This window comes from Hippoglossus stenolepis, chromosome 1 (genome assembly GCF_022539355.2).
Source record: "Hippoglossus stenolepis isolate QCI-W04-F060 chromosome 1, HSTE1.2, whole genome shotgun sequence".
Classification (NCBI taxonomy): Eukaryota; Metazoa; Chordata; class Actinopteri; order Pleuronectiformes; family Pleuronectidae; genus Hippoglossus; species Hippoglossus stenolepis.
Window position 1 is genome coordinate 25,558,769 of NC_061483.1, and position 14,790 is coordinate 25,573,558.

A 14,790-nucleotide genomic window follows, 5' to 3' on the forward strand; every position below is an offset into this window, starting at 1 on the left:
GAATCCCAACGTGATCATGAGGAAGGATTGTTGTTGGAAAAGATTCTCCCCTTGTTAATAGCTCCTAATGGCTGGCCTGTAATATTTGGGGAGGATACAGTGTGGTTGATAACATTACTACTATTTTTAATGTGGAAACATTAATTCCTGCATTCGTGATGACACACAAAGTGTTACCATGGTTATCAAAATATTTGGTAAAATATATATAGCCTATATACAGTATGATGCTCATACAGATTTTACTTTTTTGAGGGTTCATAATCAACAGATGTTTTCAACAGTAATGTTTCTTCATACTAAAATTATAAATCTGCTAGTATTACATCCAACAAGGAGGTTCATACCTGTACTTTTGTATGTTTGTTCTTTGTTTGTTGGTAACCAAGGTTACACAAAAAACAATTGAAGGAATTTTCACAAAACTTGGTGGAAGGATGTGGTATGGGTCAGGAGAGAACTCATTAAATTTTGGTGCAGATCCGTATTAGGGGGCGGATCCAATAATATATTTATATATATAATATATAACATTTAAGAGGGTGTTTTTCAAAATGTTCTTAGTTTACCTAGAGAATAATTCGTTATCATGACGAAATAAATTAGCCATAATTAGGGGAATGATATCTATGAGTTTGTGTAATTTGGTGCAACTCAACTGCATTTGAGAGGACTGATGTTGGCTGTGGTGTGCGTTCTACTGAGAGACAATCTACTTCAAATCTGCTCCGCTTCAACAACACTAACAAACCTGAGTTTCACATATAGCTTTTACATCATCTCAGAACCACCAAACCAGCACACAAGAGTCTGTTTTGAACCTTGGTTTTCATTTCTCAAGTGATTCTGTTCATACAGCCATCTATCTATTCTCTGATGATATATGAACAGGATCGGTTACCAACATCAATACATACTAATATATGTTCAAATCTTTATGAGCACAGCTGGTGCTGGAGCAGCAGGGCTGTCTACGCTGGATCAATTTATGGTGTCATACAACACAGACCTGACAGGATCCAACATGATTTCATGCCTTTAATCAAAATTCAAAGGCGAGATTTACTGTCAGACAATGTGATCTCTGCTGTGGCAAAAGCAACACAGAGCTGTGACAACTGCAATCTTCTGGGGGGACAGCAAGTGATGAGAAGTCAGCACTAGATGATTCATTGGAGAAGTGACAGTAAATGTGTTTACCCACTAAGTTGAGTCTCTTCCTCACCTTACATAGAAAACAGTAATCAAGACCCAGTCATATCAAATTATACACCCTCAGCTGCAGAGGGGTGGCACGGAGGCATCCTCTGATGGAGCGAAACATGTGAGCAATGATTTATTCACAACATTGGCTCTTATACACACTTTCAGTAGCTGAGCATCCACTTTATTGGGGAACAGAGCACAGGTCTTCACTGGCTGACTACCTGCTCAACCACCTGAGATGCAGTACAGCTCCAAATCTCCCCTGATGCCTCTGACCCTCCACTGCACTGCACAGGCTACACTCACACAGAAAGGCATGATGAGTCATGGGCAAAAGTCTTTAAAAACTGATAAAAGATAACCCTGAATGGATCCTATGTATTATGTGCTGCTTTTTAATTCAATATGAAATGGAATGAAAGCCCATCTGATCAGACTCCAGTGGCAGATGGATGAGGCCTTGGGGAACGCCTGGCCTCGGCCCAAACCACAGCACTCAAAAAACTACATCTCTGTGGGAGATGAAGTTTTGCTGAAGAGTGAGGGGGAAATTGTAATTTTTGACTTGAGAGCATTCTAAAAATTGCGTTTATGTTACCTTGGTGATGAAAAGGCCCAACGGCCTGTGAGAGAGTTTTTATCATCTGAGATGTCGCTTATGGACTGAATGGAATTCAGCACTAGACATTACCCCCCCAAACGTCTACCTCATTTCTCTCTATTAAACCAACTTTGATTTATTCAAGAGAAATGGGAAATGAAATGAGACAACTCTTGACTATTTCCTATTCTTTTCATGTCTGATCCCTTCCCAACTTTTCTTGGTTCATACAGAAGGTTAAATTAAATCAGACCTTGACTTAGCTTTAAACATTTTTGACCCAAAATTCTGTATTTATCAAATTATACAGTTTATAATATGATATGTGTGATGGTAAATACAGACATCTACATCTACCTTCAATCAACTCTTAGCTATTAAACCCGTATATTGGCACTGACACTATTATTTTCAGGACATTAAGCATGAAATCAGCAGTGGTGGATAGAGTAAACAGAAACAGTACTCAAGTTAGAGAATTGTTACTTTATAATTATAATGACTCAGGTAGAAGTAAAATTATTCATAAAAAATAAGTATTTGATTAAGAATAAAAAAGTATCTCATAAAAAACTACTCAAGTAGTGAGTAACTTCTTTAGAATGTATTCTGTTCAAACAGGATATTTAGAGGTAATAACAATGTAAAGTGCACATTAATTGTAATTAATAAAGTGACATATACAAAACTATAGGCAAATGCCTAAATACATGTTGTTAAGCACGTAAGGTTTGACCATGTCCTGGATGTAGACTGGGCTTGATCCCTTAGCAGCACGGTACGCAAGTACTAGTGTCTTGAAGCGGATGCGGGCAGCCACTGGTAACCAGTGAAGGGAGCGGAGGAGCGGAGTAGTGTGAGTGAACTTAAGTAGGTTGAAGACCAGCTGAGCTGCTGCATTCTGGATGAGCTGCAGAGGTCGGATGGCACTAGCAGGTAGACCAGCCTTAAATGGGACAGCCTTTAACTCTGTTGAATATGACAGTAGGTGTTTAGTATAAAAAAACGAACAAAGTAGAAGAAAGAAGAAGAAGATGTCTGATCTACTGAGCGGGCTTAATGGCTTTCATAGTACTGCCATACAATGCAGTAGCCAGTCAGATTTACTTACTTTTCCACCCATCTCTTCTCTTTTCCCCATTTTTCCCTGCTCACCCCAACCGGTCAAGGCAGATGGCTGCCCACATTGAGTCTGGTTCTGCCAGAGGTTTCCTCAAGTTAATGAGGGAGTTGTTTATCTCCACAGTCGCCAAAGTGCTGCTCATTGCGGGAACTGTTGGGTTTCTCTATACATTTTATTTGTATTCATTTGTTTTTTACAATGTATTTTGGAAAGCACTTTGTAATCTTGTGTAGATAAGTGCTGAACAAATAAAGTTATTATAGATGTCACATTGTTATTTATTTTACGTGTTAGACCTCCTCACTTTTCTTAGGCATAAGCATTCTTTTAATACACATTGGCCTTTTGTTATATTGTTGATGTGAATTGCAATGCAATAATTACTGATATTGTGTTATTGCCCAGACTGATAACAGCTCTTAGTTCTAAAGTATTTATTATTGCCTTGGATTTTATTAAATCTCACAAAATGACTGTTAAATTATACATTGCAGGTTTGTTGGAACCATAAATAAAAAGCATTATTGTTAACTCGACATAGTGTTTTCATACATATTCAGGTTTTCATGTGTTTTGGGGCACTTATAATTGTGATACAAAGAAACCTTTATCTAAGAACATGTAATTCACTTGTATAATCTCACATAAACTGACCCACTTCTCTATAAAACTTTGAATGAAGTGTTACCTGTGGGGTCTTGATAGTTAAAATCATTGTGTTTCATAGTGCACTGAACATAGAAGCGACAGACCACAGCTCTGACTGTTCTCTCTTAAAGTAACAAATACAGAGCTGAAGCTGACCTGTGAGGCAGAATGTGACGTGTGTAATCTCCATGCAGCAAATTTCCGTTTTGTCAGTCACATAAAATGGCTGCTCTCTCTCTGTCGCTCTCCCACACACACACACACACACGCTGAATGTTACAGCTCAGCTGCCATAAACTAGCTGCGCTTCAGTAGGTCGACTAGCTAACGTTAGTGTAGCAAGTCATGGCCAGAGAAGCTACAGCTTTTTTCCTGGTTCTGCTGCAGCCGTCCTGTCACTGTTTGACAGGCAGAAAAGTGGCCAATCAAAGCAATAAATCTGTTAATAAAGACAGGGGAGCTGACTGTACTCACACAGACCCTGGGAAAACGGTGTTAATCCAAGTATTGATGGCAATATAAATGGTTTGCAGTCTTTGCATACTATTGTTCTTCTACTCCACCTCTCAGTGAGAAAGCAAATCAGAGCATTAACCAAAATATACAACACAAACTGTCAAATGGTCTGACATACAATAACTTGATCACATAAAAACTATCCAACTGGTGATTGTAAAGAACTACTCTCATATCAGATACACATCTACATCTCATAAACATGTTGGCAAGAATGTGCAGTATTTGATCATCCAAGGGCACGGCACTACAAGCAAAATATATACATATATAATTCACCAGTTTGTCCATGAATTCCTTATGGAAAAGTCTTATATCCCTGTGGCATGATGTTGTTTGAACATTAGTTAAATCTCACTGCTCACATAGTTCAACGTTCTGTCTGACAAAATGTTTCTCCTGCAAACATCCCTCTATTTCTTCAGAAATATGGCACCGCAGCTCAGATCTGTCCATGATTCTCCAGGAGATGTGTCACCGCAGATGGCATTACTCAATGTCCCTTCCCCTTTGACGTTCTGCAATCCCAGCACATGTGCAGCAAATGCTTTATGTTCATGCAAGGTGCAGTTCGCAGGTGCATTAGCTAATTCAACCAAATCAATTTATCAAGTGTGACACCTGCATCATCTGTTTCTCAGAGTTAAGAAGTCAAACTAATTTACTCAACAGGAGCAGAGACAGTGCGGCCTTACTCTCCTGGGTTTTAAAATACACTCACTCATTAAGTGTTGAAGGGTTGAATCTGTTAACCAGGTCTTCATCTGGTTAATTTCAGACACAAGCCGACTTAACATTCCTGACTTTATACAGACAGGAAGACTTTCTTATAATCAATGACTCATAATTCTCTCTCTCTCTCTCTGCTGATGTAGGAATTTTCAACGACTAATCAGATTATGCCACAATCTCATCCAGCCAATCATGTGGTTGTTGTCTTACTTTCTTAAATTCTTTCTTCCCCGTCATTTCAGTGATCAGCTGTAACCGGCCTCCACTCCAACTCCTCCGGAGTTTCATCCAAAGCCTTGGCCGAGTCCAGCAGAGTCATTCATCATCATATCAGGATCATCAACCACCATCACCAGTGTCTAAATCCCGGGGGTCGGCAGGGATCCTATTCTTCTTGTGATCCAACAGAGGGCACTCACTATCTAGTCACAAATGTTACATTTGATTTGCTACGAAAATAGACAATGCTAGGAAGCAAAGCCGTCGTCAGCGGACAACCACACCAAAACATCTGAGATTCGGGTTCTAATCCATAAACTGCAATTCAATTCATAAACGGCAGTTCGTATTCAAATACATTCAAACTAATCGTGTGTCGTGCCAAATTCTTTCAAACTTGATTGCTGGAAAAATGAGGTCATTAAATGACTGATTCCACAAAACAATTCATTCAATTCAAAGAAAACACCACAAAAACACAGTAAACTCTAAATCTGTCCAAAAAAAAAATCAATGTGTAGGTTGCTAACTCTGAAGTTGCTCTCATTTCCTGTGCTGAAGGGGATCTTGAAATGGTAACTGGCCAGGAGCAGAAGCAGAGGAGAATGCTGCCTGAAATAGGCACCAAGGCAACAAATTCAACACTTAAATAAGGAATAAGGAACGAAAATAAGCTTTACTACTGTTTACGACTTTTTCATTCTGAGTATGTACGTTTGTATATGTGTGTGTTGTTTCATGTGTCAGCCAAACTTCCTGAACTAAGTTGTGAAATGACAATTGCCAAAATGTTTATAGGATTGTATAAATCATTTATTTCTCCTTCTTCACATCTACGAAACAGACACAGCATTCATAGTTTCAGACATATGACCTTGTGTGTTTTGTTGTCTTCTTCTTGAACAATAAAATCTGTTTACGAGGCCGATTTCCTCTCGAATGTAACCAAGAGGACCCATAATAAGGACAGTGACACAGCCAAGAGTGTCATATATCTACTGGGGAGGTAAAACTGTGCACTGTGCAGTGAGTGGATCAGTACTTGTGTACTTTTGTTTGCGTATCACCTCTCAAGCCACATACAGCAGCTGCCCTATCTATGTTATTGGTTGGGGTTGTTGAGCTCGTACCATGTATGTGCAGCCTCAAAGGAATTTTTGCAGAAATGATTTACTGGTAAAACCTGAACGGACATGTTCTTTTATAATGGATAAGTGATTATAAATTCATGGATTAGTCGACAGATTCTCTGTCTAACGTATATATGCAGTCAAACCAGAAAACTTGAAGTATAGTAGGAGTATTATACCAAATGTGTGGGAACAGAAATTAATTTATCCTCACTAGATAGGAGACTTTCAATTGCACATTAACAGTTCTTTCATTATCAAGACTGTAGTTAGTTTTTACATTCAACCCCACAATGTCTAATGGCTGGAAATTCTCACCAGAGCATGACACAAGTATTATTGTGTGTGTGTGTGTGTGTGTAAATTAAACTTGACCTGTGTTTTGAGATTGATACCGGTTGGATAGGAGCACTATAAACTGCTGGTCTCTCTGGAACGGGATCATGCTGACAAAGTCACATTATGGGTGCTTTCACTTTGCTTTAACCTGAGTAGTGACAATATGTTATTAGAAGAACCCTTCCTCATTGTTCCTCCTGGTCCTGCTGTAGGAGAGCCCGGTTTTTCTGTTCTCATCTGCACAGTTTATTTATTCCAGCACTTGTTTTTCTTTTCATAGCATTTTTCTTTTAATAATATTTTTTGCAAATATACCAGACCAGACCAAAACGTATCAGTCTGTGTCTTTGTTTCCATACAAACGGAAGTGAACGCTGAAGGTGAAAAAAGAAGAAAAGGCAGCAGTGACTCTGTAGGGTTTTCCCCGTGGTGGGAAATAAATTGTGCAAAGTGTGATTGCTTCCGTTCCACCTTCTTGAGGTAATTATCACACAGATTTCTTTCAAAGGTAGTTAATTAGAGCTGGAATTAACTTGAGGACATGTAAAATGAACAAGAGAACACAGGAAGGATAACTTACTGAGGCAAGGCTCCGCTTCTAGTTAGCAATGGATTTGAAATTAATTAAATGCAGACATGGGAAGAGTGGAAAACAGTGAAATCACGGCAAACATTGTGCCTGTGGTGAAGCAAAGACAAGATGTCGGCAGGACTCAAATATTAACCTACTGTCAAAATGTTTAAAGCATTTTTCATTAGTCTGTCAAAAGTAGTTATTTGCAGGAGGTTAATTTGCTGCCATTTAACAAAAACAGTATTTTATCTTCTAAATTGTCAAAATCGCTCCACCACTATTTCCAAATAGCAACCTTAAGTTGAACCAGTTAATCACTTTTGAAAATTATTGTAAGATTGAGGTCACTAGTTTAGCTACACAGCGAGCGTCACATTATAAAAAGGCCAGTTAATTGCCAAATGGCACAATCGTGTGAAGAACCCCTAAGGTTGTGTGCGAAGCTCAGATGACAGCACGCTTTGCTGCACAGGGAAAACATGTAAATAACTCTTCTGACAAATGGCCTCAGCCTGCTCACTCAACCTCCCACTCACAGACAAACATGACGAACATGTGACAGCCGTGCAGGCCGGCAGCAAACAACACTCATCCTATTTCTCATAAAATCCAAATAGCAGCCCCTGTGCAGTGAAACACCTCTTGACTGCATGTTGTTTCCTCTCCAGTTGATGGTGACCAAATGTGGCTAAATATGAGCACTCCGACAGTTGGTATTTATGGTCCTCTGCAATGTAGGCTATTGACAATTTACAGTCGCCCCACACAACACAAAATGCTCTCTCTTTATTGTGGTATTTATTGGCGAACACTGAGGCGGAGTCGAAACAGAAATAAACAGACATTTGTAAACCCATCAGTCGTTGTATCTGAAGCCACTTGTATGTCCTCTAAAATCAAGCATCTACACCTCGGCGAACATTATCTGCAATGACACAGCACTGAACCAATTACAGCTGGTGTTGCTGTGTATGTGTGGTACTGATGCTGAGAATGATAATAAAACAAAACACAGAAATTGTTATTCTGACTCTGCTCCCAAAGTGCACTATCAGCTTTTATATCTTTGACAACACATTACCCTTTAAGCTCCCTGAAGACAGACGAAGCAATTTTACACAAGTCTGAAAAGTGATGGAAAATGACATCATGCCACAGCCGACCTGTCCCAGGTCTGTTCCTTGATTTATGACAACGACAGAGTAAGGATCTTTACCAAATGCAGGAGCTGCATTGTATTACCTGTTATGCACCCCCAAAAAAAACTTGCAGCAATCTGAGAAGACATTCTCCACCCTATTAGGGGTTTCATTCTTCTCTCACGGCAGGCCGATCAGAAAGGGCCAAATGAAAAACCTTGTGGTGGCATTGTTATGGAAGCTAGTTTGCATCCTGAACCAGTAGAGGCAACAGCCCACACAGCTAACACGTGCGCAGCAGCAACTGTGTTCTTGACGGCGATATGTCTTCTTGTGGCATTAGAATATGAAGCGATTCCCCAACGTCGAGAATCTGGCAGAGTTTGCATGTAAATCACAGAGGAGAGTGACAGTCACATTCAGCCACTGCAGCCCACAAAATGGCTTGATGATTGTGTGCATCAGTGATGTGGGTGCAGCCTCTGCATGCTAATATGTCCCGTCATGCTACTGGGAGGCAACAAGTGTCTCAGTGGGGGCGGGGGTTAGCAGAGGAGGTAAATTATTAGTCACAGGAGGCCTGTGGACAGAGGTGATTGTTACTTAGCAGACAATCTGCATATCAGCTAAATGAATCAGTTCAAAGGCAGCACTGAACCTGAATGATTCCCCCTATATAAATATTTATAGCAGGCTGGGTAGCAAGACAGACAGCTACTTCATTGTGCTCCCAAGAGAAAAAAATGTTTTCACAGTCTGCACATGGAACATGAACAGTTCACTGCTCACAGACTCACAGTATAGACATGTGTAGCTGAGTAGGTATAAAAATGATAGCTGAAAACCACACAAAGGAGTGAGGAGCAGTGTATACCTTACTGTATGTGCATCGCTACCATAGGAAACAAGACAATGATAATACACTCATGCACCTAGGTTGTATACAGCAAGGCTTTGAGCTAAATGCAAACACCAGCATGCTAACATGCTGATATAGATCATGTTTAGCTTGTCCATCTGCTGTGGTCCTTGAGTTTTTGGTGGTAATCCATCCAACAGGCTCAAAATCCATGACTGTCATACTCATGGTGGCACTGAAAGAAAATCAAGTCATCGACAAAGTCTTCATCCTCTGGGGACCATGAATATCTGTTTTCAATTTCAATCAATAAATGTCAGTGGATCAACGAAGTCATTAAAGCTGCTTTGAGACTTGCAATAAAGTCCGCACATTTTCCTGAATACAGCAGGAAAATGTCGAGTGGGCGTGTTGATTACATTTCTAACAGGCAACAGAAGCATGTAGAAGATATAAAGATGTCAATATGGCCAAGGTTGATGTTGATGTGCTCCAAGCAAATAACAAACACATGATTTTTCAAACGTTATGTCCTGCCCCCGGCATGCGCTACTCTGGCATCACCCCCTCGCCTGAATGTTCCAGACATTTTCCCTGTTGTTGTAAATGTATCTGACCCAGAATCTCCTGTTGTGTTTAGCCGTACCAAAATATTTAGTATTCATCCTCAGGGAAACATGATAGGGCAACTACTAGGAATGGATATCCATCCAGTGCCCAGACATTTCACTAACACACCAAACGTGTCAGCCTCCTGGTGACACATATGAATATGTTGAGGAATTGCCACAGTGAGTATATCTTCTGGGAACCATGAATCTACTAAATTTCATGGTTATCCATATGAGCCAACATTATAATGTTAAAGTGAATCAGGGAAAAACTAAAGTTTAGAATAAAGCAGTGAAAAGCTGTTAATTCATTTTTCACAGCTAGGGTTCTCAGCTCTTTGTGTTTTGTGATTGTACTCTTTGGACTTAAAATGAAAAGGAGGAAGCACTTTAACCACATTTTCTGCATGTGGGTGTATTCAGGGCCCATTTCTTAAGCATTAATTCAGGACTAGACTAGAATACACATGCACAATTAAATTGCTGAACTGCTGCGGGGTCTCAGGTTATCACTTATTAATGGTAATGTCCCTATTTTCGCCATCATAGCACCTTCTTTTGTTTTCTCTCCACTATTGCCCAGACAACTTTCTTTCCATTCAGGGGTCTTAGTTGTCAGGACATTGAACACGTTTGTCAAACTGAGTTGAAATTCAAACAACATGGCTAAAAATGATCAGAAAATCAAATTCCTCCTGAATGACAGCAACAGCAATTGATCAAAATCTAAAATCCTCCATCAGCATTTTTTACTGCTGTTTCATCATAACTTAAAAGCACTTTTTAAAAAGACTCATCATATATTTCATCTCTCTCTATTGTCTCTTTCTGTCTGTCTTTCTTGTTTACTGCCCCAGGGGTCTTCCTGCCTCAGGTCGTTCACAACTTCCTTCCTTCGTTGGAGGGTTCAGGACCAAACAGATTTGTTAGCCTGGGCGGTGAAGGAGGGAGAAGAGGAGGTAGGGAAGAGTGTGTGTGTGTGTGTGTGTGTGTGTGTGTGTGTGTGTGTGTGTGTGTGTGTGTGTGTGTGTGTGTGTGTGTGAGCACGTAGGGTCATTCTGATTACATACCAGAGTGTGTCACATGAATACAAATCAACCTGCCTAATATCCCCTTTTTCATACACAGGGCATCATCTCTGCTCCATTCTCTTGCTGCTGCTACATACAGAGCACAAAGAGACTGAAGTGTGAAACAGCTGTGGAGAGCTGAATGGACATTTTTGTGCAGTTTGTTTTTATTCCATTACAGAATCAACAAGTGATTGATTGAAATACATTACAACTAAATTGATCTACAAACATGCAAAACATGTTTGTAGAAGGTGTCAGTACATCTCAAGTTGGGACATGATGGCTGTCATGGTGCTGAATTATAATGTGCGCAGTTAGTAACCCTAACCCAAACCCTTACCTTTTACCTCCAACATCAAGGGCACTTCCTGTGTCAACACTGAACAGTGATAAGGTGCAGAATCATTGATTTAGGATGTAAATCTATTAATATGCTTTTGCTAGTGTGTTGCAGGCCACTTATCATCAAACCCTCATGCATGTGCTGCATGAACAACATGAGAGATTACAGTACAGTGTCTGGTGTGCTTATCTACAAAAGGAAGATTCAATGCTGCAAGGGCATCTCTTTCATGATAACAGGATGTATTTGTACTGTCACAGTTTTTTAATTAAGTCCTAATCCTGCAAACAAATGTAACGAACTGGAGCCAGGTCACGTCAGTCACGGATGTATAGCTAGACGGATGAATGCATCAGAGGCTTGAAGGTAATATGAGTGTCAATTAAACTGAAAATAGTCCTATTTCACCTTGGGCTCCATCCGTTACAAATACACCGTACCTATGACATATACTGCACTCGGGTTGCTTAGTGGTGAGGTGCTACAGCAGGCGAGCAGACAGGCCCTTTAATATTTCAGTCAGACTCTCAGCAGACTGATGGCTTACAGGGGCAGCCATGCAGGGCACACAGCCAAGGTTAGCTGTGATATGAACCTCCCTTCGTTTGAACCCGAACACTGTACTACTATGCTCAGAGAATGGACGCCACTCCCTCACAGGTTCTTTGGTCCAGGTTAGAGTGTCGTATCACACAATACCTCATATATAGGATTTAGTGCTCTCTGTGGTTCTTTTAATATTGGCCATTCTCTAAGCACTTACATTTTTAAGCATCATAAGGGGTAAGTGTGGTGCTACAGAATGTGTTATAAACTGTAATCAAGTCTGTTATCATGAGTAATAATTGGGTTAATACTTGTTTTCTCTCCATTGACTGTACGTAGTGTAATACTATCTAAAAAAAAAATCTTAATAGCACCATAATCGGTTCTTTAACTTAAGCCTCTTTTCAACTGGCCAAAACAACGACCGAACACCCACATCTGGCTTTTGTCTGCAATGGGAATGGATGCAATCTGCATTCGCTCCCGGGTAAAAGGGCTCTGCAGAAGAGGGTTTCCATCGGCTCCGGCTTCGATTGGCAGTGATGGAAACATGTCACCTGAGTGAACACACTAATTTGGCAAGACAGCGAGGTGAGAGATCTTTACTGATCTTTACACCAGGGAAGAAAAACAGACAAATAAACTCTCCTCCTAGCAATGGGAAAGGAGCCAATCACCTTTCTTTTACCCATGTTTAATAAATCTGAATATACCTGCCAATTTTGGTATAAAAGAGGCTTTAGTGTATCAGTCACACAACACATTTTCATGCAAAACCTCAATGCAGAATTTAAACCGGTAAAAAAAGGTGGCTTGGAAAAAAAGCTTCAAATAATCAAACCCCCCCCCAAAATCTTTACGCCCTTTAAAATGATTGATTCGACTGTCTCTCTCCACATGGAAGCCTCATCCAGCCAAACACACTGCGGGAGATGTCATGTCGGATGTACAAGAGTCTATAGGCATTTCAAACAAAACAAACATCAAAACTTGTCCAAGGGCGACTGCTGTGGGTGACACATTGTGAAACAGAACACATCATTACCCACGGCATCCTGTCAATCAGTGTCATGTGCACAGGGATGAAGTTACTAAATTTAACATTTCCTGTAGTCCGCTTGAACAGATTCATGTCAATGTAAAACAAAGAGGGGACTGAGGACCTGAGTTTGTCTATTTTTGTTTATTTTTCCCAAATCAAAAACTCCAAAACTACTTTTTAAAAGGAGCTGGTGGAGATGAACACGGATCCTTCAGAGAAAACTCAACACAAAACCCGGTTCTGCTAGCACAGAATCAAGATTGGAAGGAGGGAGGGCGGGGGCTAAATTGTCGGTTGCCTAATCCGACTCAGTGTAACTGAGGGGGCACCATGAAAGAGAAAGAGAAGCAAACCAGCTAATGCGGCCAATTAAACTTCCCCTGCCCCCGCGCATGCCACCCCACCCCCCTTTAGCAAACACTTCAAAGTGCTGCCATCAGCGAAGAGCAATAAAGTGAATGAGCTGCCTGAAAATGGGCCAGGATGCTGAGGATGCTGAGACAAGGGGCGGTCACGATGCTTATCACGCAAAAGAAACCCCTGCGCTCCCATGTTTTCAGAGCTAAATGGATGTCCGCCACACGCCATGCAGAGGCAACAAACAAAAAAAGTCTTTATTATAAGTAATATATTATATATTATATAATCTAACAAAATATAGCAGAAAGCAGCAGCTTATTCATATTACAGACATTTCAGCGAACCTATTGATGGCAATAGGGTCACTGGCTGTGTTTGTGAGTGCAATGAAAAGAGAGCTACATTATTAACGCTCTGTGTCAGAATGTCCTAGAAGACAGAGCAATCTCCCAGCAGGATATCTGAAATGACACCCTCTTCTGACGACTAAATCTGAGAAAATACAGCATTGGAGTGTTTTTGTGAAATGGAGGATAGGCCCAGTGTAAGCTGAGAACAGCCGGGTCCATAGGGGGACAGGCAGAAGCAGAGATTTTTATTTTCCAGCTCCAGGTAATGCTATTTCAAAGAGCAGAATTGGAGCGTCTCATTACACAAAATACATTTCACACAAATCCCTTCCTTTACATAAAACCCTGAAGTTTTTCTTCCTCTGTCCTTTTTAGAAAATATTCTTATCTCTCTCTCTCTTCCTCTGTTTCCCTTCCAGAGCCCAGCTGTTTTGTGTCCTGCTGGGCAATCGCGACGGGATGATTTCCACACCGATCTGAGCGCCATTTAAATAAACATCAACAGAAGATGTCAGAGGAAGCTTGAGAAAAGCACCAGAGGCTTATCCTCTTCAACAGCTTTAAAGAGTTAAGAGGAGTCATCCAGTTCCTTCATTTCTCTCGTTCCGTATGCTGTTTGAATCACCAGCATCCAGCCATCGCTGCTTTGGCTGTGTCCACTTTATGTAAGACAGAAAGACCAGTCTTCAGCTCCCAGTGGGGCTGGCTCTCTGTTCTTCAGGAAGGGCTTCTTGTAGAAATTAAACTTTTTCCGATGTCCACTCGCAGGCTTAGTGCGATGTTTTGCTCTCGATTAATTGTTATTCCAAAGTTTAGAAAAAGCGATGCATGGCACGTGTGCTTAAATGCAGTACACAAGGAGATATACAGTACATAGGTCTGAGTGAGCTCTGTAATTAAAGCATATATAATTACATGATAAATACCCTAAACCTAAATTTAATCAAAGTACTGAGCGACTCCTCATTCACACAAAGCCTCTCTCTGGTTCTTTTCTTCTAATGTTTTGAGTCATTATCTATTTATCAGCTTTACCATTCTGATGTATGGCATTGTCCTTTAATGAATCACAGGGTGTAGTCGCACAGTCTTTGTACAGAGGGTTTGAAAGTGTCAAGGCTTCATTAACTTCAACAGCAAAGCTGTAAAGTAACCAGTCTTAAAATCCCTGAGAAAAAGTCTGCTTTCTATAAATTTTACATGATTTTTTTCAGTTTTAACTCTGCAAACCTTTTTTTTTCTTTTTTTGCTTCCCTTTGTGCCATTTACGGTTAGTCCTTGGACATTAACTCTTTCAGTTGCAATCAAAACTGAAAAAATGGGGGAGTGCTGGTGTCTGCGATGACAAATTGCCAAATAAAGCACAGTCCTATGGATGA

At 40.4% G+C, this 14,790-nt stretch overlaps 1 protein-coding gene across 6 annotated transcripts in view; it reads right to left on the reverse strand.

Annotated features, from left to right (window-relative positions):
• The window catches only part of ntrk3b (neurotrophic tyrosine kinase, receptor, type 3b), a 167,810-nt gene that overhangs the window by 40,871 nt on the left and 112,149 nt on the right, over positions 1-14,790 (reverse strand). The window lies entirely within an intron of this gene.